The sequence below is a fragment of the Puma concolor genome, chromosome D2 (assembly GCF_028749965.1).
Source record: "Puma concolor isolate L17-30 chromosome D2, mPumCon1.1.hap2, whole genome shotgun sequence".
Taxonomy (NCBI): Eukaryota; Metazoa; Chordata; class Mammalia; order Carnivora; family Felidae; genus Puma; species Puma concolor.
Genome location: NC_141677.1, coordinates 39,988,990 through 40,014,434, shown reverse-complemented (window position 1 = coordinate 40,014,434; position 25,445 = coordinate 39,988,990). Strand labels below are relative to the sequence as shown.

Below are 25,445 nucleotides of genomic sequence, written 5' to 3'. Positions count from 1 at the left end.
ACACTGGGCCCCGCCCCCTAGAAAGCCCTGACGTGGGGGAGGGCAGTGCCGGCCAGCAGGCTGCCACCACCTCGGCTCTGTCCCCCTGCTGACCTTTCTCCTTTGTCAGCAGTGCCCTCCATCAATTCACCGGAAGGAGGGCCAGTGCGATCTCGCCAGGCTGCCTGGGCCAGGGCTGGGGGTGGGGGCTCACTCCGCCTTCCTTCTTTTAAGGAAGAGGCCTCCAGAGCATCTCTAGAAAGCCAGGAGCAGAGGTGCCAAAGCCCTTAGTGCAAATGGGCAGAGTGAAGACTGGTCGGGGTGGGGGTGGGGGCACAGCCACAGTCCTCCTGCCGGCAGATGGGAGAGAGGGAGAGGAGGAAGCTGGATGGGGGTGGGGGTGGGGAACTGCAGCCAAGCTGTGGGGGATGGGCAAGGAGGACAGTCTAGAAGTGGAATCTGTGAGGTGGGGGAAGGGGCCCAGCGGGAGCAGGACCTCCAGAGCCCAGAGTGCACCAGCCAGCCCCAGAACCAAGGAGGGAGTCCAGAGGGTCGGGCAGGGCTTAGGATTTAGATGGGGCTCGCATGGTCAGCTGTCCTGGTGTGCCAGCAATGGAGAGGTGTGTGGGATACGGAACTCCCGGTACTAAAACCGGGGTGGTCCCGGGCCAACCCTAACTGTTGGTCACCCTAGCAGGGCTGAACCTAAGTTCGGGTTTTTAGTTCCACCACTTTCAGATTGTACGTGACCCCTCTGTGCCTCGGTTTCCTCATCTGGAACACAATGCTTACAAGAGCACCTTGTGCACGGCTGTCATGAAGATGAAGTTAAATAATGTATGTAAAGTACTTAGCACCTGACACAGCACCCGAAACTAACCATTCAACAAATGGCAGGTGGCCACGGTTATTACCACCGACTGCTCCTGCTATCTTACTACCATGAGGACTGGCTAATGCACCCTGAGTGCTCTCCCCGAGCCACACCCCACTGTATATCTGTGCTAGTTTAATCTCACAGCGCTTACGGGGCAGGGGCCGTTACTACCCCCATTGTCACATGCAGAACTCACGGATGAGCTCACTGGCCTGGGTGCCCACGGCTAGCAAGTACAGAGCCCAGAGAACCACTTCTGTTTCCACGGGGCTGACCCCACAGCCAGGGACCTGTAGGCCAGTGTCAACACATTTCTGGTTACGCTGACCCAGGGCAAGAAGTAGACAAACACCCGGGCGGGGCAGGCCTAGCAGGCCGCTCTGGGGCTGCGTAGGAACAGGCAAGGGACCCCTGCTCCCAGGGAGACTGAGTCCCTGATCCTCAGTCTGGATCAAGACTGTCCCCTCCAGTCCGAACACATCAACCAAATTTATTAGGTTACTAGGGCCTGCTGATGCCATAGTAAGAGGAAGGGAAGAGAAAGGAAAGCCCCCAGAGGTACTCAGGCCTCCTAGTGGCCCTGCGGGCCCAGCTGTCTTCATCCGCCACTCTGCAAATTACCTCATTTCATTCTGACAACGACACAACCAGATCACTGATGATGCCCACTTCACAGATGAGAATACAGAGGCTCAGAAACTTGCGAAGGTTGCGCAGCTGGATTTAAACGTGTCCAGCTCCAAAGCCTGGGCTCCTCTTGGCTGCTCATGTAACAGGATGAACAGGCAGCAGGAAGGCAGGCGGCCACGACTTGTATGTCCGTGTCAGGACTTGAGGTGGGCACCAGATAACACTGAGGATGAGGGGCACAGGCTCCCCTCCCCTTAGAGTTCAGGCAACCCTGGAGAAACTCTGGCAGCTCTAGAAAGGGGCCCAAACATGTAGGGGTAGGGTGGCCAGCCTGGCAGGGTACTCCACCCAGGGAAAAAGGGGGTGGGTGCAGGGGCTCGGGGAGGGGCCCATTGCTTCAATACCTGGAGGTCAGGTAGGCCTTGCAGAGACCTCTCAGTCTTTCGGAGCCGAGTGAGCAATGCCATTCCTGCCACGACCCCTAGGAAGTCCTCAGCGCAAGGAACCGCGTGCTCACAAAGCAATTAGCTTCCAGCACCCAGGAAAAAGATCGCTGAGGTGGGCAGGCAGGCGCTGGCTGGGCAGGGGCCCCGGGAAGCTGGGCCTAGTTATTTTTAGCATCTTGATTCAAGAGGAAGGAGGCCCTCCTCCCCACCAGGTAAATGTCACTACACTGGCAGACCCAGCCAATTAAAGTAGCTGGAGGCAAGGAAGAGAGACAGTCCCCTGTGTGTTTTCGGCTCCTGGGCCCCTGGGCCCCCAGGGTGGGTCTCCCTTCCTCCACATCCTCTAGGCCCTGGCACATCTGCCTTCTGGCATGAACAGGAAACACTGGCTTGTCCCCAAAGGAGCTTGACTAGGGGCCTAGGACCCTGGGTTTGAGCTCTGGCTTGGTGGCATGACCCTGGCCAAGTCTCCTACCTTCTCTTCCAGAACTGCAGTTTCTACAAAACGGGACCCCACAAAGCCCACCATTTCATTATTTACGAGGGTGAGAGGAGCCGAGGTCATGAAGAGACTTTGCATGAAGGCGGCTTGCCCTTCCTGCTGTGGGTGGTTGCTGTATTCTTGCAGAAGACAGTTCTGGGCTTCCCAAGCGGGAACCCAGGCCAAGCCCGGGCTGACGGGGCTTGAGCTGGCCGCTGTGCAAACTGCTGGGGAGATTTGCTCAGTCTTGGGTATTAGGAGTCGAAGAGCCTGTGGCTACCACCCTGCTCATAGGGAGAGGGTGAGAAAGGCCGCTGTGGGTCAGTGGAGGGACAGCAAACACAACCTGGGCTGAGCCCAGGGCTCCAGGGAGGGCCTGAACTCAGAAGGGCACCAGCACACAGAGCCCGCGACGCATCACAGGCCTGGCACGGGCGTGCAGGGCTCAAATGATCACCTCCTTATGTCTGGCTCTGAGCTGGCCCATGCCCTTGCGGATGGCCACCCCTTCCCCCCTTCTCTGAGAGAAGAAAAGCAGTAGTTGGTGATAGGAAGGACAGGGGAGGCCCACCCTCCAAACTCTCAGCTCCAGAGTCTGCTCTGGGAGCCAGACCCTTAGCCCATAGGAGGGTCTGCCCCAGAGGGCCCGATCTCCCCTCCTCCCAGGCTGGGGGAGACTCCTGGCAAGCCCCTGGAGTCTGAGGTCAGCTCTCCCCAGCCAAAGAGAAGGCCTGGGTCCAGCACCAGTGCCCTTGCCCAGTTGCCCGCCAACTCCCAGGGAGCCTAGGATCCTGGCACCTGCCCACAGCCTCCCCAAAGGCAGGCCCTTCCACTGAGGCACTGCCCTGCTGTGTCTGGAAGTCCAGGGAGATCTGAGGGAAACTGAGGAATGGAAGTATGGCAGGAATCTGCTCAAGGATTTAGTAAGTTAGAAGCAAAGTGCAAGCTTCCTCCTCCTTCTGCCATCTGGCCTCTAGGGGGCATGTCCAACTCACTTCCTCACTGCCCAGTCTGTGCCCTCCATCCAGCCCGCTGATCTGCCCCTCACCCCTACTCTGAGTGCCTGCCTCAGGGCCTTGGCTCAGCTGGTCCCTTTGCTTGGAATGCTTTCAGTTCATAGTCACATTCATTCTTCAGGGTCCGGCTGGAGCTCCACCTCCTCCAGGAAGCCCTCTTTTTTTTTTTTTTTTTTTTTTTAATGTTCATTTATTTATTTTGAGAGAGAGAGAGAAAGTGTGCATGGGGGAAGGGCAGAGAAAGAGAGAGAGAGACAGAGAGAGAGAGGGAATCCCAAGCAGGCCCCATGTTATCAGCACGGAGCCCGATGAGGGGCTCAATCTCAGGAACCATGAGAACAGGACGTAAGCTGAAATCAAGAGTCAGACGCTTAACTGGCTGAGCCACCCAGGAGCCCCAGGAAGCCCTCTTTGACCCTAGACTCCCTTGGAGCCCAGATGGTTTTCCTAGATACCTGCAAATCCAGTGTCCTAGACTGTAGGCCTCTGGGCACCCTGCTGTGGCTCGGCAAAGGGCGGACAAGAGACAGGAGTGGTCCCTAGTTCCCTGAATCTATTTTCCTTTCTCACCCCCATGTAGATTGTCGGCTTTCAAATAGGGCCCTGACTCCAGAGCATTCTCTCTGCCCTGGCATCTGGACCTGCAATCTCCAGCCCTCACTTCTTGGTAAACAGATAAGAAAGGCCCTAATGGTTAGAAGCCTTGGCAGGAGGTCATGATTATAGGAGGTGGAATACAAAAGAGGCTTAACAGAGCCAGCGCCCCATGCAAGTTCTCAGTGCTGGCTCTGGACGAACCTCCACAGACCCCTAGAACTTCCCAGGCCCCAATCTCTGTGCCCTCAGCCCCTCAGGGGTTGGTCCTGCCTTTCCAGAAACACTGCGCCCCATGGCCAGGTCACTACCACCACTGCAGGTCGTGGGCCCTGCCAGGGTCTACACCTGCTATGTTTCCAAAGCAGGGATGGTATCCCTCCAATACAGATGCCACCCTGGCTGCCCCGCCCAGTGCCCGCTCCCTCCCTGCAAGGTCACTGAGGCTGGGGGCCTTGGACACAGGGCATGGTCACGCTTGTCCTCATCCTAAGTGTGTGGCTTATGGACCAGAGGGAGACCAACTCCAGAGCTCCGACAGAGCCAGGTGAGCAAACATCAGTGGGAGGGAGAAGCGCCCATGGTGAGTAATACCCAAGGAATCCTTCTTGGCATAATTTGCCAATCCCAGCCCGTCCTTGGAGAGTCCTGTTGGTGGCCGAGGTCAGGGGTCCCTGTGGCGCATGTGTAGCTCTGTGGACCTACAGGGGTGATCACACCCAACTGGAGAGGCTCACACCGGACTCTGGGAGAGCCAGAGGGAGCCCTAGACCTTCCCTCCCACCCTCAGGAAAGATGCCTCTTGCCTGGCCTGCTGGCCTCTTGCACCTGCCACGGTGATGCTGTACGGCCCTGGGCTGGTCTCAGGCCTCTCTGTCTCTATCTACCACATCACTTAGGGTTCGCCCTGCACAGGGAGGGCTGCAGGTGGTGCCAACAGAGGGTGGCACCTGGGCAGCTTCCTATTCCAGCATTTTCCTCCTGGTAAAGAGCTCCAGCCCCTGGCCCAGGAGAGGCCCAGAGGTGCCTGGGGTGCTGAAGATGGCCTGGAGAAGCTGGGGGTCCAGCTAGCTGGAGTAAACAAGCCCCTAACCCTGTTCCTCCCTGCTGTCACCATCTCTGGGTGGAGCTGGGAGCCCCACTTAGTGGGTCAAAGCCTGCCCTCCCTTCCTGTCCTTCACAGAGGAGCTGCTGCTCGACAGCCCTTTTGGCTCCCCACTCTCTGCAGGATCAAGGTCAAACTCTGGCCCAGCCTTTGAGGCCCTCAGGGGCTGCCTCAGCATCTGCCTCCGGCTGTGGCTGAATGAATTTTCCTCCCCAACTGGACATCCCACTGGGTGAGTCCTACCAAGTTGTGCGGAGACCCCAGGAAGACCTTAGTCTTCCGCTCCTCTGTGTAAGGATCCAGCCTCCTCCTCCAGGCAGTCCCCTGGCCTGCCTCCTCTAGTGTCAGGGAAGAGCTGCTCCTCCCGTTTCCTACTGCCTTCACCCATCAAGGGCCCCCTCCAAGCGTGCTCTGCACTGGAGACTCTGTGACATCCAAGCCCAAGGCTGTGCTTACCCAGCTTCTCAAATGCAGATTCACTTTTGGATGCCAACGCCTAGCACGGTACGGGAGCCTGGTAAATGTTTAGCACACTCTGGCTGACAGAGTGAACAGATCACTCAGAAACATGCAAGTACCTATCCGAGACAGTTTGATAGAGTGGGGAAAATACAAATAAAATGTCAAATGAGACTGGGCGGAATCCCAGCTCTGTACCAATAGCTCTGTGACCCTGGGTATGCTTCTTAACCTCTCTGTGCTCTGAGTTTCCTTATCTGTACAACACGATAACCTCAGCTTCACTGGGTTGCTGAGTCCCTTGAGATCATTAGTTTGTGACCCCTGACCTGTCCCAGGCCTCTGGTTTGACTTCCCAATAAATAACTGCTCAGAGAAGGGCAGCAGCTGCTTCAAGGTCACACAGAAGGTGTGTGAGCAGGGCTGAGGCTTGAACAAAGTCCTGCCCAGAGAGCCTGCCAGGGCAGTAGCCCCGCTCTGGTGACCCAGAGAGTGTCCCACCTGCGGCAGGAATGATCAGGGGGCTGTAAACTATTTCCAGCTCCAGGCTGGGGTCAGGGTTGCAGAGGCTGGGGGGGTGGAGGGGCCTGGGCTGCAGGCAACAAATTCCAGGCAAGGAGAGTGGGGTGTGCATTCTCAGCTGGCGCTGAAGACTGACAGGCATGCCACATGGGGACCCTGGAATGCCAGCTCTGCATGGCCCTGGCCAGGCCCGCTGTGAGCTGGGCTTGGCATTCAAGGTCTCTGCAGCCAGCCCCGAACCCGTCTTGCACCATGTAACCCTGGAAGTCTGCTGACTGACAGTGGATGGGTATGCATGGTGGCAGCATGAAGCCACAAACCAGGGGCTGAAGGGGCCGGCCAGGGAGTGTGGCCGTCACCCCAGGTCCCTGCCCACAGAGGTGTGATCGACAACTGTTTGCGATTACCTCACATGAAACTCAAATCCAGCCCAACCCCCATCCTGCTGTCTCCCTACGTCCTTTCTTAAATGACACCGACCATGTCACCACCCTCCTCCATGTGTCCACAGCACTCGCGTCAGCTCTGTCACCGTCCTCCAGCTGCTCGCCCACCATCAAGCCGTATGCTGTGGAGCGCTAGCCACGTTCTAGGCAGCGTCGCAAGGATTCACATGGCTTAGTTCCCTGGATTCCTCACAACGCAGTGAGGTAAGTCCTATTCTTATCCCTACGTTAACACCGAGGAAATGAGCACAGAGAGGTTAAGCCACTAATCTGGCATCACAGAGGAGCGGCAGAGCTAGGTCCAAAGCCGAGGCCCAGAGTTCATACCCTTGATCGTGTCAGTGCCCTCTGCCTTCATCCACCACGGGTGTTCAGAGCACCTTTTACAGAGTGCTGGCCACGTGGGACCAGCTGTCATGCCCCCGGCCAGAAACCCTTTCTCTGTGTCCACCCTTTGTAGGCTGTATGGCCCAGACCAGCCGGGACCCTCTCACCTCTCTGCCTGATGTGGGACTCGCTCGAGCTCCGGAGCCACATATATCTGGCTCCAGTCTGCCTGGCTGTGGGGACTGGGCCAAGTCACCCGCAGGGAGGAAGAGGGGTGGGGCTTTGTCTACTCTAGCTGGCCAGACCTCCAGCTCCACCAGAGGCTGGAGCTCTTGACCAGGGGGAAAAGCCAGTCTTCCAAAATACCGAAAGAGCCCAGCGACCTCCCTCTGTCGCCACTGTCTGCGCCTCTGCCTGTTGTGGACCTGACCTGGGTCCAGGCACTAGCCTCTGTTCCCCGTTTAGCAAACGGGAACAGGACCTCTACAGTGCTTGCTCAGTGGCCTGCCGGAGTGTGCAAGGGCTTTGCACACGATAGAGAAGTCTACAGTGCACGAGGGCACGGTGACTCCTGGAGGGATCCCAGGGCAAAGGTTGGGAGATAGAGGCCGGGCTCAGAGAAGGCCCCGTGGCGTCTGACCTACAGGAGTGAGTTTGCCAAGCAGAGACGGGTGTGCAAAAGACGACCAGGCAGAAGATTCGCAAATAAAACACAGAGCAGACCGTCCCACCGCCCCCTGCCGTGGTGGGTTTGGCAAAGCACAGAAGAACTAGGCTGCCAGAGGTCAGGGAATCCTTGAACAGCACTGCCTGTCAGAGGGGCTGTAATCCCACCCTAACCGAAGCCACCGTCACGGGCTACGGGGACGACGTGGATGCCGGCACTGCTCTGAAGAGCTCGACATCTCTCCCCTTGGCAGACGAGCCTCCCACAGGTGACAGGGGACACGCCCAAGGTCTCTACTGGTGGAGCCAGCATCCAAACTCAGTTCCTGGCGCTTAATCCCATGACCACTACCCCTATTATGGGCAGGGCTGGCTTCACGGGCAACTGCACGGGGCCCCACGCTTAGAAGGACTCACTCTTGGTTTCATGTGCTGCCGCCATCGTCTTGAAATCCGTAATCATTTATGAACAATGAGCCCCTCGTTTTTGTTTCGCACTAGGCAAATCATGCAGCCGGTCCCGATTCTAGTAAATTCTGACGGACGCTTACTGGGGGAGGAGGGAAGGGCCAGTGAACGAACTTTCACTTCTCTGGGACATTGCAAGAGCCAGGCTCTACGCTTGGTCCGCCCTGTCCCTCCACGGCAACCCGGCAAATCTTTCCCCACCTTCTGGCTGTCTCCTGGAGGTCCTTCCCAGATTTCCTCCCCACACAGGGGCTAACCTCCCGCACCAGGCAGAACCCGCAACTCCCTGTGCCCTGGGAGCTTTGACAGATGAGAAGCTACCGATCCCTGAATAGCTACTTCTCCTTGGAACACATCCCTCCTTGTGTGTGCACGTGAAGGCATCCCTGAGCGTGTGTGGGCATGTGTGTGCTGTGAGAGCTTGTGCCTTTCTGCTGGGGAGTCCATGCGGTTTGTGAACGTGTGTCTGCGAGCACGTATGTGCATGCAAGTCTATCTGTGTGCGTGCGTGTATGTTTGGAGCACGCGTGAGTGATGTCTGTGTACACATGCATGCGAGGGAGTGCTCCTCCCACCTTGCTGCGTGCATCTGTGCGCGTGACCATTCATGTACGGGTGTGCATGCACAGCTGTATCCCCTGAGCATGCATGGACAGGTTTGTAAGCATGTATGCACCTGTGTGCACGAGTGTGTGTGCACTTGCATTCATGGTTATGGGTATGACTGTGGGTGGGGAGAATCTTCTGGGACTTCTGTGTGTATCAATATTTCTGCATGAGAACATGAAGCCCACATGTAACTATAATGGCACTCAAATCATCCTCCTCCTCGTGAAAATCTTGGCTCTCTCAGAGATACCTGGCCCACCACCTCCAAGAAGCCTTCCTGGATGCCAGACTCCCTATGCTCACTCTATTGTTAACCCCCATCCCACATCCTGGCACCTTTCCCACCCTCATCCTGGCCAACTGCAATCCTGACAACTTCCCTGCCTTGGGGTCTTATATTTTCACTCCTTGTCTGTGCCCGTTGCTCTGGCCCTACTTGAGGCATCTGACCTCTTGGTGTGGCTTGGGAGAGTCCCACTAGTCCCCCTGCTTCCAGCAGGGTCTTTCCAATGGCCTCTCCAATGCAGCCACCTTCATTAGGTACCTACCTGACTCAGAACCTTCCATGGCTCCCCACTGCCCTGGGGATCTAGTTCTCCAGCCTGGCATTTGTGGCCCTTTATAATCTTCCCATCCCCTTGCCAACCTCATCCCCCATCCTGCCAGGCTCTCCTACCTATCCCCTGTTCCTGTCTCCCCACAACGCTCCTCACTGTTGAGTTACCTCCCCCAGAACGCCCCCCTCTAACCTCTGAACATTGTCTGCTCCACTGGTACGGGGTCGCACGACATCTGCAGTGATCTCCCTGCTTCTCCGCCGGAGCGCAGAATGAGACGAGCCCCTTTCCCCTGTATCCTGGGGCCTGACATCACGCCTGGCATATATTAAGTGCTTAATACAAGCCAGGGAAACTGAATTAGGGAAGCCAAGAGAGGGAGAACCCTACGCAGCCAACATGCCCCTCCTCTAGAAGGGGCCATAGGTGCCACTTTGGTGACCCCAGAGGCCAGGCCTGGTCCATGTCACATCACATCCACAAATGAGTCACGACCCCAGACATCTGTAGCCACACTTACCTTGTAAAAGTCCCCTCCCTTTGCCTCGAGTTGGGTTAGGACTTAGCACTTCTGAAGACCCCGGGATTGCTTCAGTTCCTGCCCCCCAAGAAGAGGCTAGCAGAGGTGGGCAAGGCCAGGGACAGAATGGTCCAAGGATTAGGGGCCATATAGAGCCAAAGGTGAACCCCACGGGAGGCTCAGCCAGACATGGGATCTTGGGCAAGTTACTTCCCAACCCACAAGCCTCAGTTTTCTTGTCTATATAATGGAGAGGATACCAGGCACCCGCCTCACAGGTTGGTGTGCAGATGAAAGGAATTAATAGCTACACGGCACTTAGCATGGTGCCTGGCACACAGTGAAATGCTCAGCATGTCAGCAGACCCAGCATTATTATTCTCACGTATAGATGAGAGGGCCGAGGCCGCCAGGAGCGGAAGCACGGGCCTGCTTAAGGCTACGGGGGACTTGGCGAAAGAATACATCCAAATCTCAAAGTCCCAGCCCAGGGTGCAACCCCCCTCCGCTGTCTGGCTCCGTCTGAGAGGAGGAGGCCAGGGAAGAAGCGAAAACTAGGAGGTGAGCCCCATCCCCTTGTGCCTCAGTGGTGACAGCCTGGCCGCCCGCTCCCCAGGACCCACGCCGGCTGGTGTGAGCCGCAGCAGGGGCCAGCCCGGCCCGCTCACCTGCGAAGGCTTCTGCGGATGGCCAGGACTCGAGGCTGCTGAGAGCGTCAGGGGAAGGAGGTCGAGGAGGGAAGACGGCTGTGGCTCCCGCGGTCCGACGTGGCCGGGCACAGCGCTGCAAGTCCTGCGGGACAGACCAGGGGGGCACAGTGAGCTTCAAGCTAACCTTCCCGGCAGCTCCCACCAGCTTCACTGACCGGCAGGCTCTGCCCGCCTGGGCTCCTCCGGCGCACCGAAGCGGAGCCATTCCAGAAGCTGGGCGCTGCCCGCCCCCTCCCCGGCAAGGGCCTGTCTCCCGGACTTCGTGCTAGAGGCCTGGCCCCAGCCCCGGCGTGGGGGGCTGCCCCTCTGCGGCCCCACGCCACAGCACCAGCACCCCGGCACACACAAACCACTGTGCTGCAGCCGGCCGGGACCCCCAGGACCCCGGGACCCCGGGACCCCAGCCTTGGGATAAATTTGGTGCTCCGCTCAGAGCCCTTTCTTCCACTCCTCTCTCTGTCTTCCAAAGCCCTGCTGGCCTTGGAGACTCTGCTCAAGTGAAGTGAGCCCTTTCCTTACAAATTCTGTGTAATTTTCTGAGCCCTTTCCACAGAGCCCTCCCTGACCTGCCCCTTCTTTCTTTGTTCATCACCCAGGGGCTTGGGGTCTGGCTGACCGGGTCTTCTCCGGCTTTCTGGAGGCCCGTTTCCTCCCTGGGCAGAGCTCCTGGACATCAGGAATGAGATCTAGTTTATCCTCTGAGGCTCGCAAGGCCAGCGACCGCTGGAGGGATGGACGGACAGACGAGTGAGTGACGGACGGACAGTGCGGTGAAGGTGTTCGGTGAACAAGAGGAACAAAACTGGCCAACCGACATGTGTCTTGAAATCAGGAAGCCCGTTGAGCTCTCCAAGGGCCTCCTGATGCCCTCCCCCCCTGTTAGATTCTAGAATACAAGGCTCAGGTTGGTAAGAGGCAAGAGACTTGGTGATGGTGATACCCTTCTCTGCTGATTCACGAATGTGGAAACCGAGGCCCTGATGGGGAAAGGGTTTCCTCCCAGGGTCCCACAGCAAGAGAGAGCCAAAGCCAGAAGCAGACCCCAGTCTCTCTGGGGACTGCCTTGCCCACTGCCCAGAGCTGTCACAGATGGAGACCGCCATGGCAATCCCCTCCAGCTGCAGGCACCCAGCTTCCCTGAGTGTTGGGGGACCAGGCAGGCCATCTGATCGGATGGCCCTACGTCCCCCAGCCTGGAGGCCTATGGCTCAAGGTGGGCCCGGAGGGGACATTATAGAAAGCCTCAGGCTCAGTGACCTTCAACCAGGGGGAGACTTTTCCAAAAGCCCCACTGAGATCTCACTCCCCTCCACAAAGCCTTTGCAGGCTTCCCAAACACTCCTGATGGGACATGCACTGGCGACCAGCTTGGAAAATAGTTTGGAGGTATCTCCCACCCTGTGGCTTATCAGCAACCCAGCAACTCCATTTCTTCATCTTTTTTTTTTTTAAGTTTATTTATTTATTTTGAGAGAGACAGACACAGGGCGAGTAGGGGAGGGGCAGAGAGGGAGGAAGACAGAAAATCCCACGCAGGCTCTGCACTGTTAGCGCGGAGCCCGGCGTGGGGCTCAAACCCACGAAACCGTGAGCCGAAACCCATGACATGAGCCGAAACTGAGAGTCGGACACTTAACCCACCGAGCCGCCCAGGCACCCCTCCATTTCTACATACGCGTGTGCATGTGGGCACCCGAAGACGTGTACTAGAATGTTCGGAGCAGTGCGATTCATCATGGCCAAAAAAGCCCCAAAGCTTTCCAAATGGCCATCAACCACAGAAAAGAGAAACTGGCACATCCATAAAATGGAATGGATACCACACAGCAATGAGAACAAATGATCTGCAACCGTGTCCGATAATACAGAGAAATCTTACAAACGTAACAACCAAAAGAAGCCAGACACACTAGAGAACACCCTTCAGGGGTGCATTTATAGAAAGGTCAAGAGCAGGCAAATCTACTCTGTGCTTGTGGTGGACTAAATATGGGAGCACATTCTTTTACAGAGCAACTCCTAGCAAGAGGGGAGAGTCTATTCTCTACCCCCTGACTGTGGACTGCACTTGAGACTGGTTTTGGCCAATAGGATTCAGTGAAAGGAACATTTTAGGACTTATGGAGGCCAGGCTTTAAGGGGCGCGCAGTTTATGGCCTTGGCCCTGTCGGAGGCCGGTCTCCCGTATGGAGGCCGCCCCAGCCAGCAACCAGTGCCTATGGCCAGATGTGACTGAGCTCATCACCAACCTTCCATTCCAGTCCAGCCGGCCCTTCAGGTGACTGGAGTCACGCGAGCCCAAGGGACTCCTCAGAGGGACTGCCCAGGCAAACCACAGAATTATGAGACATAATCGATGGTGGTCGTGTATTTTAAGCCACTATGTTTTGGGGTGGTTTGTTGGGCAGCAATAGGGAACAGATAGCATGCTGTTGGAAATCAGGAGTCATTACCCTGGAGGGGAAGCAGTGAGTGGGAGGAGGCACACAGGGGATTTTAGGGGGTCTGGAATGTTCTGTTTTTTGATTTGTGTGGTGGTTGCATGACCGTGTTCGTTTCGTGACGGTTGGTCAAGTTACACTTAGGATGTGCACACTCTTCTGCATGGATGAAGCTGAAAACACACAAACCTTGTGGGGTCCTCCACCTGGGCAGACCAGATCCAGCCCAGCCCTGGTCCTCCCACCTCACCAGCCCAGCCCCTGCCCTACTCATCTGGTGTTTCCCCCCACACACTCACCGGGCCACCTCATACCTCTGCACCCGGGATGCCTTTCCTCCTCCCTCCATGATTCAAGCCTGAGGGCAGGTGGCACCTTCTCCTGGAAGCCTTCCCTGACTGCCCCAGGCTTTGCCCAGCTATCCAGATTCACACAGCTCTCTCTCTGGGGCTGAGTCTTCCTGAGCATGGAGAAGTCTTTGGCTCTGTCTCCCCAGCTCTCAGAGCTCTGCAAGCAGGAGCCCTGTCAGGGTTAGGTGACGAGACCTCCCCCCACCCCAGAGTGATGTCGCGAAGACCAGAGCAGATTTCAGGGGGTGACGGGGCCCTGGGGGAGTGCTGATCGCAAGATGGGTTGTATGCCTGCATCTCCCGGGACCCAGGCTTCTCCCACATAGCTTGAGGGTGAGGCTGAATTTGGGGGTACAGAGAGGGTCTACAGAATGGAGGAGAGCTCGGGGGGGGTGCCCCATTTTGCAGTCGATGGTAACACCTGTGAAATGCGTACCCCTCTTAATTGTCGAGTAAAATAAAAGAGCAAGCCTGGCGTGCAGTCGGGGGTTCATCTCTGCGGAAACAATGCAAACGGCCAGGCAAAGCAGAGGAAGTGCTGAAATGCCAGACAGATGGGGCATCGGCTCTACTCGAAACCCTTGGAGGTATTGACCTGTCTCTCTCAGAGCCTGGTGAGGAGGAACCCCCACTCGGCCCTGGCTCCCGGCCCTTGGGTGACTGGGGTCTCAGATGACCCCCAGCACCAGGGCCTCGATCCTCGATGCCCCTCTCTGGGCCCCCCGCGCCATCCCTGCAGCTCTCTGTTCTTCATGGACATGTGACCTTGGGGGAGTCCTCAGTTCCCTTACTGGCATCCAGAGGTCTGGCTGAGTCGACGATCTCTGATGAGTCACATCTTTGTCTCCACAGCAGGACTGGCCCCTGACAGGCGAAGACGATTGGGAGGCCCAGGTCTCTTTCTGCCTCCCTCCGGGCCCCCACTGTGTCAGTGACGGTGTCTGCCCAGCCCTCCCCACCCCCACGCCCGGGCTACCCTGGACGTTTTCTCTGATACCCAGAGTGCTTTGCTACAACAGGAAGCTCCCTGCCCAGCAGAGAGGCGTAGATAAGCCAGGGGATGGCCTGAATGGGAGAGGGCAGGACACCAGGGCCTAGGAGAGGGAATCTGTCCTGCGGCAGAGGTTAACTACACACACACACACACACACACACACACACACACACACACACACACACGGGGACAGCTAAGTGGGCCCAGCCTAATAGCAGAAGGGATTCTGGACTGGAGCACACTTTCCACAGGTGGGTGTGCGATCTCACAGAGTGGTGGTGCGTGCACTGTCCCCAGAGGGGTGCCAACAGAGGGAGTGGCCACGTGGTGCCGTGGGTGCTGTGAGCGTCGGAACTAGAGCTGGACTCTCTCTTTCCCAAACTCCTCTGATGATAAGGATCACCTGGGCTGCTTGGTAAACCCACAGCTTCCCAGGCCTCTCTCCCTGGAGAATGGACGTCTGTGGCTCTGGAATGGAGCCCAGAAATTTAAATTTTTAACAAGTCCTCCCAGGTGATCCTTTGCATCTGGAAAGTTTCGGGGAGCACTGGCAGATGACCTTCCTGGTCCCCTTGGGCCCCGAGATTAGTGACTCTGAGCTCCCCACTCCAGTGCCACCCCCACCCCATCTGGAAGCCACGGCTGGCAGCAGCCGAACTGCATCATTAAAATAAAAATGATTTAAAAGCTTTAGAAGGGGGCAAAGATGTCAGGGGGAGGGGGGATTCTGAGCCCACAGTGGTCCTAGCTGAAACTCCTTTCTAGCCCCCCTGGGCCCCCCAGAGTCATCCAGAAAAGCTCAGCATTGGGGTGAGGGGGGGCAGCGAGCTGACAGCTGTTCAGCTGCTGCTTGGTGAGACCCGGAAAAGCAATTATCTTGCTCTTAGCAGAGAGGCGCTGGCTTTTACCCGCCCCCTCCCTCCTCCCTCCCTCCCACCTTCACACACACACACACACACACACACACACACACACGCACGCACACACACGCACACACCCAGGCCACCGATGCCGCTGGTGGCTCTGAACCCGCCTCCCCCCACCCCCAGGCTCCAGATTCCTCTGACTCGCTCAACCTCCATCCTCAGAGCCCGTTTCCAACACTTAAATCATTTAGCCCGCTAAACCGGAGACGGCAAAATGGGTGCTATTTCTTAAAAACATACAGAGAGCGTATTAAATTATTGATAGCCATTAAACAGGGGGAAAAAATTAAACAGCTCTCAGCTCTTATCAATCATTCATGCAGTTTCCACTGGGGTGTTTTCTGGAGAGTGATCACACGGCCAACCCAGGGAGTCGGCTCCTGCCAGCAAGGAAGGCGCTGGGCTGCATGGAGGCGGGGAGGGGTCCGCAGCAGCCCCCAGCAATTATGGGGGCCCAGGCTGCGTGCAGGGGTGGGGGAGCGGGGCGGGCCTGGCACAGGGAGGTCAGCCTCTCTGCTGGCAAACTCCCTCTTCCTCTCTCTACCACATCATTAACAAAGGGACACTCCAACACAGCCTTTGGGAACCCCTTCATTAAATCCAGCCCGCTTTTCCTGAGTGCCTACTATATGTCAGGCACCACGGAGCAGCAGTAAGCTCGACGCACCCACACCGGTAAATGTGGGGGCCCTCTGCAGGGAAAGGGGGGGTCACACTGCGTGCTAGGGGCCGTGATGGAGGTCCAGAGGGTGGCTCACGGGAACAGGGGGCAGCTTCGGCTGGAGGGGGGGGCGGTGGTGGCGATTTTCAGGGAAGGCTTGGCCAAAGAAGTAATTCTTGGGTAAATTCTCGTCCAGAGGACGAGTCTGGGAGGGGCATTCCAGGAAAGCATGAGCAAAGGCACTGCAGCCTAGCTGGGCCTGTGTCTGAGCACTGATCCTGTCAACAGCTCTGCATGTCTCAATGGCAGTTACCGGCCATGTGGGGTTAGGGGCTTGGCTGTCACTGCAGCCTCTCCTCCAGGCACTGTTCAAACCCAGGCCAGGCCCCCCATAGCGTGGACAGGCAGGAGGTTAGGGTTCACCCCAGCTACCCAGGGCAACGGCACCTCCACCCCCGTACGCAGATCCATTTCCTGCCTCTGACTCAGGACACCTAAGCCAGTGTGACGCAGGCCATGGAGGCCACAGAGCTGGGACACTGCTGGTCTCCCGGCCACAGACGGGTCTGGCAGAGCTACTACCCTTTGGAGATGAGCTCCCTGCAGCCGCTGAGCTGTGCCAAGGACCCAGGCACCAGGGCTCGGGGAGCCGGCAGATACCCGATACTGCCCCGCCTCTCCTCTTGGGAACCATCTACAACCGGGGGCCATTTGAGGCTCTGAGGCCAGGCTGGGCTACTGGCGGCCTCGGGGAACAAAGAGACAAGGCCCCTGCTGGCCCGGCACACCAGGAGAGCCGCATTCTTGAATGCCTGACAGAAGCTCTCACTTCTCAGGAGCCGGGAAGAGGTCCTGCCAAGTGTTGATAGCACCCTCGCCAGAGAAAGCTGCTGTCACAGGGAAACATTCTGGGGAGAGCGCTGTTTACCACCAACGCCTGGGACTGTCAAGAAATAATCAGAAGAAATTAAACTTGCGAAGTTGAAGATAGAAAGGAAGCCTCCTCCCCAAGCCCCCGGACGTTTCAACCTGCAGGATCAGGCTGCTCTCTTTTGCCTGATTTAGAGAAACACCCTTAAATCAGCAGGGGGTGGGTGGGTGGCTGGGACATGTGTGCAGCCAGCCGGGACTAGGAGAGGGGGACGGCACTGACCCTCCCGTCTCTGGGCCTCCGTTTGCTCATCTGCAAAGCAACAGATACGCATTCGGACTCAGTAGGACCACGTGGTCATACAGCACAGGGGTAACCTCCAGGCTCTCTGTCCAGTCTGCAAGGAACACACAGTCCCTCAAGGTCACGTCAACACCCCTGCCTTGCTCACCTGAAGACTTGGGGTGGCAGGGCCGGGTGGGTCTAAAAAAGTCATCGGCCTGTCTCTACGTTGACCCTCCCGGCAACCCCACCCCCCCGGATCACTACCCGTAACCCCTTCCCTCTAGCCCACCTCCCCCCAGGTGCAGGGACCTATGCAGGGCTTGGGCCTGACCTGGCACAGACCAGGGTGCCAAGAAAGGTTTGCCGACCGGCAGAATCAAGACATGAATGGGTAAATGACCCCCAAAACCCAAATCAAACGCACCTCTCCCTGCTCAGGTACTAGTCCTGACTTCTCATTGCCAGGTCCTCCCAAGTCCTCGAAGCCCTTTACCTGTGAGTTGAGTCCTTGCTTCTAGACATCTTTCACACCCTCCACACTCCAGCCACACCACAACTACTCAACTTCCCTGAACAACTTCCCTTGGACTTTCATGCCCCAGGGCCTTTGCATGTATTATAGCTTTCTCCACCTAGCCAAGTCCTGCTCTGGGTCAAGCTCTATTTCCTCCCCCTGGTAACCGTTGCAACCCCTTTCCACATTACACTAAACTGGATTCCATTCACACCTCTCTGAGCCAGACGGGGGGGCACCGTGAACACTTGGCAAATGGGGTTAGAGAGGGGCCTCTAACTTTACTGCATACAAACCAACCACTCCAGCCCTTGGTCTACCACCCATAATCAGTTCTTCCTAACAGCTAACCTGCATCACTCCTGCTTTAATTTTAAAAGCCATTCCCTGGATAGTGGGTGAGATGTCCTCAGCCAAGTGTAAATGAGACCGTATTCTTGGAGCTCCCAGAGCCGATGGAAGGGGCAGGCTTGGGAATTTCCAGGCAATGGCCAGCAGAAATTGGCCACAAATGAATCATTAACTCTCGAGTCGAGAGCTCCGAGTGCCTGGTGCCAAAGTCTCGGGCTCTGGCCTTGTGTGGGCCACTTGGCCTCGCCTGGCTCAGGCCTGAGGGGGGCCCCGCCCCTCGCTGGCCATCTGCTTCACCCCACAGCCACTGGTCACTGAGAGCCGAGGCCATCTGGGCCAGAGCAGTCCAGATGTCTTATGGGAGAGGGCATGCCTTTCCCTAGGAATGACTCCAAACCTTTTCCCACACACTTCTCTCTCTCTGGAACGCCACCCCTTCCAGAGAGCTAAATCCCCCCTGTCCTTCAAGGTCTGGCCCCAGCCTGGCCTACCTCCCCTCTTCCCTGCCCATCTGGACCCGTCTTGGCCCCCACAATCTCTGAGCCTTTAGAGCCCTGGCCTGGCCACCAGGGGCTCATTTCTGCAGCAAAGCCCTTGCCAGGATGGGGACTCTGCACCTCTTCTGGACCCCAGAAGCTGGCATGGGGCAGGGCACAGATCAGGGAGCCCACGCGTGCTAGGGGTTGCATGTGGGCTCAGTCTGCAGCCAGCAGAAGAAAGCGCCTGGGTTGCTGGAGGGGCTGTGGTCCCACCTACCTCAAGCGAGGCATCGAGTCCTCCTCTGGGCCTCCTTTTCAGGGCCTCGGGCCAGCAGAGGTGTGGTCAAAACAAGAGTAGAGGCGTCGGCTGGCCTCCCACTGGGGAGCCAGGTGGCTGTGCTGGGGTGGGGGGGCGGCCCCTGACTCCCAGGAGGCAGGAGAGGCCAGCCTGCAGGCCGGGGTGTGATTCTGCTTCACCTCCTCTAAGCTGCCCTGTTCTCGAAGGGCCTGGACTCTTGGGTGAGAACTGATGGACGCGAAGTCTGGAAACATAGATGCTATTGTCATGTGATGTCAACAGGTCAATCACTATGCGTTCACCTGTGTTTCCAAACTCAGCGTCCACGTATGCGGCAATCGGGCTGGCAAAAACACTAACAAACACCGCGGACTTGAGCGGCTGTTGTGTGTCAAGCTTCGCGGGCCATCCCAGCCCTCCACAACCCACGTTTCTCCCGGATGCTCCCAGCACACTACGGGACCCACCATTACTACGCCTGCTTCAAAGAGGAGGAACGCAGTGTTCCCGGAGACTCAGACGAAGGTGAAGTGCGTGCCAACATCCCACGGCTACCGCGTGGCAGCTGGGGAGTCACACGGAGGCGCGTGGCCCAGGCCCCCGCATACTACCCGCCCCTGCGTGCCCAGAGCCCCTCATCTTGCGTGCTCAGAGCCGGGACAAGTGTCACGGGCACCCCTACTCCTCGGGGCCCACTTCTTACCTGATCCTCCCCAAAGCCCCATGAGATGGCCAGGGAGGCTCACTATTACCACTTCACAGACTGGGAAACTGAGGCTTGAGGGGGGGAGGGCTCGGACTTGGCCGGCAGCTTTATACTCCCCTAACCCTCACGCTGACCCCACGAAGTGGCTGCTGCTGAAGCCGCTTTCCAGATGGGGAGGATGCGGAGGACGGGCTAGACAACGCTGGCTCGCTCCCGTGCACTGGCGACAGAGGCTGGGTGTGTGTCCTGATCTGCCTGACTCCCGACTGGGCTTCTCCCGTGACACGGGGCTGTTCCCAAGGCCTGGCACAGTGTTAAGTGTAAGCCTGTGAACACGGTGGGGAGAGGAGATTCAGGTGCACCACATGGGGGCCCAGGGCCTGGTGCTGTGTGCTGCCCCTCCCCACCCCCAGCTTCCCCCTGTGGGAATGGAGAACGGGCCGGAGGGCCTCTGAGCGTGTGCCCACCTCCCCACTTCCCCACGGGACTCTGGACCAGGGCACTCTCCGCATTCATTTACCACGGCAGAGTCTCAGGACAGGGCATCTCGGCCGGTCACGCCGGTTGCCGTGTGTGCATGCACGTGTGGGTGTGTGAGTGTGGATGGCATCGATCTGAGGGCGACAGGACGAGTGTGCAAGGGGAGCAGGTGGGCAGGCGGCCATCCGCAGGACCGTGTGAGAAGCCCCTCGCTGCCACTGTGCTCACGGAGGCAGGCCCGTCCAGAACAGGCCCGTAAATCAGGAAGCCGCCTGCCGCAGGCATTAAATCACTGTCTCTGGGACACAGCACTTAGAGGGGGAAGCGGCCAGCATCAGGCCCAGGCCCACCGTCTGGGTAGGGGGTGGAAGGGGGAGCTGGTGTTCGGCTCCCCATCCACACCCCCGGATCAGATCTCTCTCCTGCTAGCCCACTAGGCCCTGCCTCTCTCTGCTTCTACCCCCCCCCCACACCCCCCCATTCTACCTTCCTTCCCTTGCTCTCAGCCGAAGAGACTCCTAACCTCATCCCCTAGGCTGAGGGCTGCTCTCCCAGCCGCCTAGGTGTGCCGGGGGTGGGGGCGGTGGACAGTCCACGTCTGAGCAGGAACACTGGGCTGCTGGCAGCGGTCGGGGGGATCTGGACCTGGGACTCACTCCCCGCTGCCCTCCCGTGAGTCACTTCCTTCTCCTGGCCTCACATTCCCTGTCTGTAAAGTGGAGGCTGGAACGGGCCCTCGTGGGGCTGCTCGTCCTAAGGATCTGACGCCCAGGGAAAAGATCCTCCGTGGAGGCTGATTAATTATGACTATTAATAATACAACCATCTGTATCTCGTGGCAGAGCGAGGATGATTAAAACGGCCCCATGCCCCAGCGGCAGAATAAATGGGTCTCCGGGTGGGCTGGGATGTTCACACCAGGCGTCCAAGCAGATCCACGGTGGCTGTGTGTTGGAGAGGGGCTGTTTATACTCCACTGCACAGACAGATGCAGAGAGGAGACAGACAGGCAGGCAGACAGACAGACAGACGGCAGGGAGCTGGCTCATCAGCTGATGAGCAAGAGACAGTTACCTTGTGCCAAGGTTCTTGGGCAGGATTTTCTCCGCCCAGCACTGGAACAAACCAACCTTAGCCTTCCCACTTCTCCTGAACACTCACCACACCCCCAGAGTAGAGCCCAGAGGCCTCAGCTGCAGAAGTTAACAAGGGGGTGGGATGCGGATACCCTCTGTCCAAAGAAATCCCGGACGCCGTGATCTGCCAGGGCCAGGCCAGACCCCTGAGCCAGTGCTCGAGGACCAGACCCGGGGGCCACCCATTTCATGCCTCTGTGCCCTGTATGCTCAGGTCCCCCACCTGGCAGGCCCTCCCTGCCCTCCACAAGCCCTCCCCTAATAGCCTCCCTCTGACAGCAAGCCTTTCTCAACACCCCATCATGCACTGGGACTGAGGCACACTGTCCCTCCTCCCACCACCCCATGGGGCCCAGCGCACCCCGGGCCTCGATCATCCACCTAAAATGCTCTCTTGCTATACATATCCACCTCGCACTTCACATTCACCAGACGGTGAGATGCTCTTGTCGACTCACGTCTACGATTCCTCAGTGCCCAGCATGGAAAGGGAGCCCCCGCACTGCCCGATGGAGCGAACACCACCAGCTGGCCCTTGAGAGTCCTCACCCCTGAGCCAGGCACTGTTAAGCTGTTAATGGTCGCAACAGCCCTGTGTTGTATTTATGCCCATTTTGTAGAAGGGGAAACTGAGGTATAGAGAGGTCAAGGAACTTGCCAAAGGTCACGTGGCCAAGAAGTGGTTGAAATGCAAAGCAGGCCATTTGGCTCCAGAACTCTTACCTACTAGGCTCCAAAGGCTCCAAATGAACAAAGGAAGGAAGGAAGGAAGGAAGGAAGGAAGGAAGGAAGGAAGGAAGGAAGGGAAGGGAAGAAGGAAGGAAAGAAGGGAGGGAGGGAGGAAGGAAGGAAGGAGGGAGGGAAGAAGGAAGGAAGGAAGGAAGCCAGTTTGAACATCAGGATGCATAAAGTCTTTTGAGCTTTCTTTGTGTGTGGAAGACAAAATGGCCAGGAGAGGAGTGTCATGGGTCAGGCCAGGTCTCTGCATTAACTAGCTGTGTGACCTCAAGCAAGTCACTTGCCAACTCTGGGCCTCGATTTCCTCATCTGTAAAATGGGGGCATCCTACTGACCAGATAGGAAAGCAGTGGTAGAGTGAGCACACTGCGGACGACAAAGCACGATCATGATGCCTGTCTACACGGCAGCCAGCACTTCCAAGCCAGGAGCCTGCACGCCTGCTCTGGTGGGGACGCCGAGAACAACGGATGAGGGATATGAAGCCTTGGCAGCTTCGTGGGTCTGTCAAGACACTTCCTGGGCACCCGCCCCCTACGCAGCCCTGGGCTAGCCATGGAGGGGTGGGGGCCTGAGCAGCACATGGGCTCCACCAGCACAGGGCTGGGCGCTGACCCTCCTGGCCGACGGTGTGGTTCGGGGACGCCCCCTGCCTAACGGGCTGCGCAAGGAGCAACAGGCGCTTCCGGCTCCATTGCCGGCTGACCACCATGTCCGGTGCTGGCGACGCACGGCGGACGGGGGCCAGCCGCGGGCTTGGAGGAGCTCCCGGGTGACAGGAAGGCAGGTATGTCACCGAGCTCCCTTCCCACACCGTAGCAGCCACTAGCAATCAATCCCCATACTCTCAGAGTCCAACGCGACCTCAGCGTGGCTTTTCTAAACAGCACTCCAGGCTGTCCCTCCCAGGTGGAGAGGAAAACAAAACCTGCGGGATCTGACCTCCCCGTAGGTGGAACAACTACTACTGGCTGCCAGCAGGGCCCGCCGCCTGGGGGAGGGGCTCCCGCGGCTCCTCCGTCAGGAAGGGTCCCGTGGTCAGAAGACAGCTTCCCAGAATCGCGAAGGTGAAGGAGCTGGAGAAGGCCCCAGGTTTCTCAGCCGTCGACCCACCCGGATTTTGTCAATCCCCCCTGCCGTCTAGACAGCTGTTGGTTCGATGCCATTCTGGGGATCAACTCAGTTTTTGTTAAACTACATTTGTTTAAAACAGAACAAAACAAAACAAAACTTTATAACATAACCTTCCATACAAAATCAGGAGGGGCCGGGGAGGGGGTGGCGCAGAGGGTTTTTCTCAGTCGTGACTGATGTAGCGCATGAACCCGACAGTCACCTTTGTGCACCTCTAAGGAGCACAAACGCACTTCGGAGATGCTCGCCTGCTCTGAGAGGAGGCAGGTAACGTGTCTCTGTTACACAGATGAGGAAGTGAGAGGCTCAGAGAGGTGAGCCCGCTGGCCCGAGGTCACACAGCAGTGAGTAACAGAGCGAGGCCTCTGACGCGGACCTCCTGACTGAGCGCAAGGTTCTTTCCTCCCTGCCACCACTATCCGCTCTGTGCCACTTGGAGTCACTTAGGCGGAGGGAGTCACTCTGACCCGCGGCTGGCATGGTAGCGGTTTTTACACCTGAGGTTAACAACTGTGATTTAAGAGGTTATTTGTCTTAATTTTCGGGAATCAGTTTCTCAGGGAGGAGATAACTAACACATCGGGCTTGGGAAGCTAGTCTTTTTAGAAAATATTTATAGCGTTTCGAGACAGTTTGGTGGCAAATGGATACAGCATCTGCTATTTTCCGCACGTTCACCACAGCTCCAAAACCCAGAGCCATCAAAACACACACACACACACACACACACACACACACACACACGCACACGCACAACAACAACAACAACAACAACAACAAGCACATCAGTCAGTGTTGATAGGAAATCAAAGCCCATCCCTTCTTTGAGAAATAAGACACAAAACAAAACTGGTGTGATTTCAGAGCCCATTACTACCTCTGATTGGAGCCCCAAGGTGCCTCTGCTGGCAATACCTAAGGCTAATGCTCAGAAAGCCAAGGCCAGTGGGCCAGTCCCCAAGGCCACAGTGAGGTTCACTGCCTCCAGAGTTAGGTTTGGCAGGACTCCCAGGCCCAGGATTGTGGCTGTCAGAGGAAGCCCCAGTAGCAAAAGAGCCCTCCCCTGAAATTTGGATTCCGGCTATAAACTGAAGACGGACAGGGAGAAGGCAACCTCCAAAACCAAAGACATTTTACGAGCAGCAGCCGAGCCTCTAAAGTCGCTCTCCTCACGTTACCTCAGTAGTTATTCATCCCTCCGAGGTCAGCGACGTCTATCACCCCATTTTGCAGATGGCAAAACTGAGGCTTTAAAACTCCTAGTGATTTTCGTGAGGACACAACTGCTTGTATGGTAAGCTGTTCCCTCTGACCTTCTGCAGGCAGCCCAGCGTGTCCGACGAACCTCCTGGGACCATCCTTCAAGTGGCTTCTGTGCTATCCTCATTGGCTCCCCAGGTCCCTGCAAGGCATCTCCGCAGCCCAGTCTTTACCTGCACCACAACCCTCAATACCAATCCTCTGTACTCAAAATGCAGCATTTCAAGCTGCAGGACCCTGAGAACCTTTCACTCCATCCTGGTGTCTCAGGTGGGAATTCCGAGGCCCAGAGAAGGGAGGGAACATATTCAGGGTCACACAGCTGGCTGATGACAAAAAAGGAGGTCAACCAGGTTTGCTGTTAAAAATCCGATATGTGTTGGGGTGCCTGGCTGGCTCAGTCAGTAGAACATGTGACTCTTAACCTCGGGGCTATGAGTTCAAGCCCCAAGTTGGGTATAGAGCTTACTTAAAAAAAAAAAAATCCCAAACGTGTTGCTAACTCCCACTGTCCTTGGCATCCTGGTTCAGACACATGAGGACTCACTGCTACTTCACAATAAGTCAATCCAGCTGAGAACAAGGCTTGGTAGGGACACCCGGGGCTTGGGTCCAGCCAATGGCAAAGAGTGCTCCAGTGTCCCCCAGCAGGGCATCTTCTGGTCCATCCAGCCCAGCCTTTTGGGCAGAGCCTTCAAGCCCCTCTGCCCCAAGGATGCAGGCACTGCCCCCTCCCCGCCCCACACCCATTTCGAAGTCAGGGAACCGGAAGGCCCTCGTCCATCATGCACCGGGACAAGACCCCAGGCCAGGCCCCGAGGGAGCGAACGCCCACACAGCCTGGCTGGAGGCTGGCAGAGAGCCCCCGGGAGGAGAGCCATGCCAGACTGGGGCCCAGCCTTTCCCATGCGGCTGCTCCCGGGGCAGCTCTCTGCACTTGAACGTTGACAGGTATTGCAAATGCCACGCATCCACAACAGCTTCCATCCCCCACATCTCTTCCTCCTCTACCCTCTGCTGGCCCCCTCTGGATCAACTGCCCTCTCCCCAGCACCCCCCTCCCCCCACCACGACCACACAGGCATCAAATCCAGACACTCCTTAATTCAGACGCTCCCCCTCAGCCAAGCCACCTGCCACTTCCACGGTCCCCTCCCTGGGCTCCAACCTGCCCACCTCTCGCCAGTTCCTTTGCCTGAACCAGGGCAACAGCCCCCCTCTGGCCTCCCACTCTCACTGCCCTCCTGCTCCTCTTTGCACCCATGGAGCAAATCTTTTCCTGTTTATAGCCCTCTCCCAGGCATCCCCAAGGCCCACACACCCTGTGCGTCTGGCCCCGGTCCACCTCAGCAAGTATACTGCCCGCTCCTGTGGCACTGCTGCCTTCCAGCCCCCGCTGGTTTTCCTGC

General features: G+C 57.5%; 1 protein-coding gene across 5 annotated transcripts in view; it reads right to left on the bottom strand.

Moving 5' to 3' along the window:
- Positions 1-25,445, bottom strand: part of ZMIZ1 (zinc finger MIZ-type containing 1) — a 231,956-nt gene that overhangs the window by 174,315 nt on the left and 32,196 nt on the right. For all 5 annotated transcript variants that reach the window (XM_086680113.1, XM_086680109.1, XM_086680112.1 and 2 more), the window contains exon 2: positions 10,371-10,494. The gene's annotated coding sequence lies outside the window, so the exon portion shown is untranslated. The remainder of the gene's footprint in view (positions 1-10,370; positions 10,495-25,445) is intronic.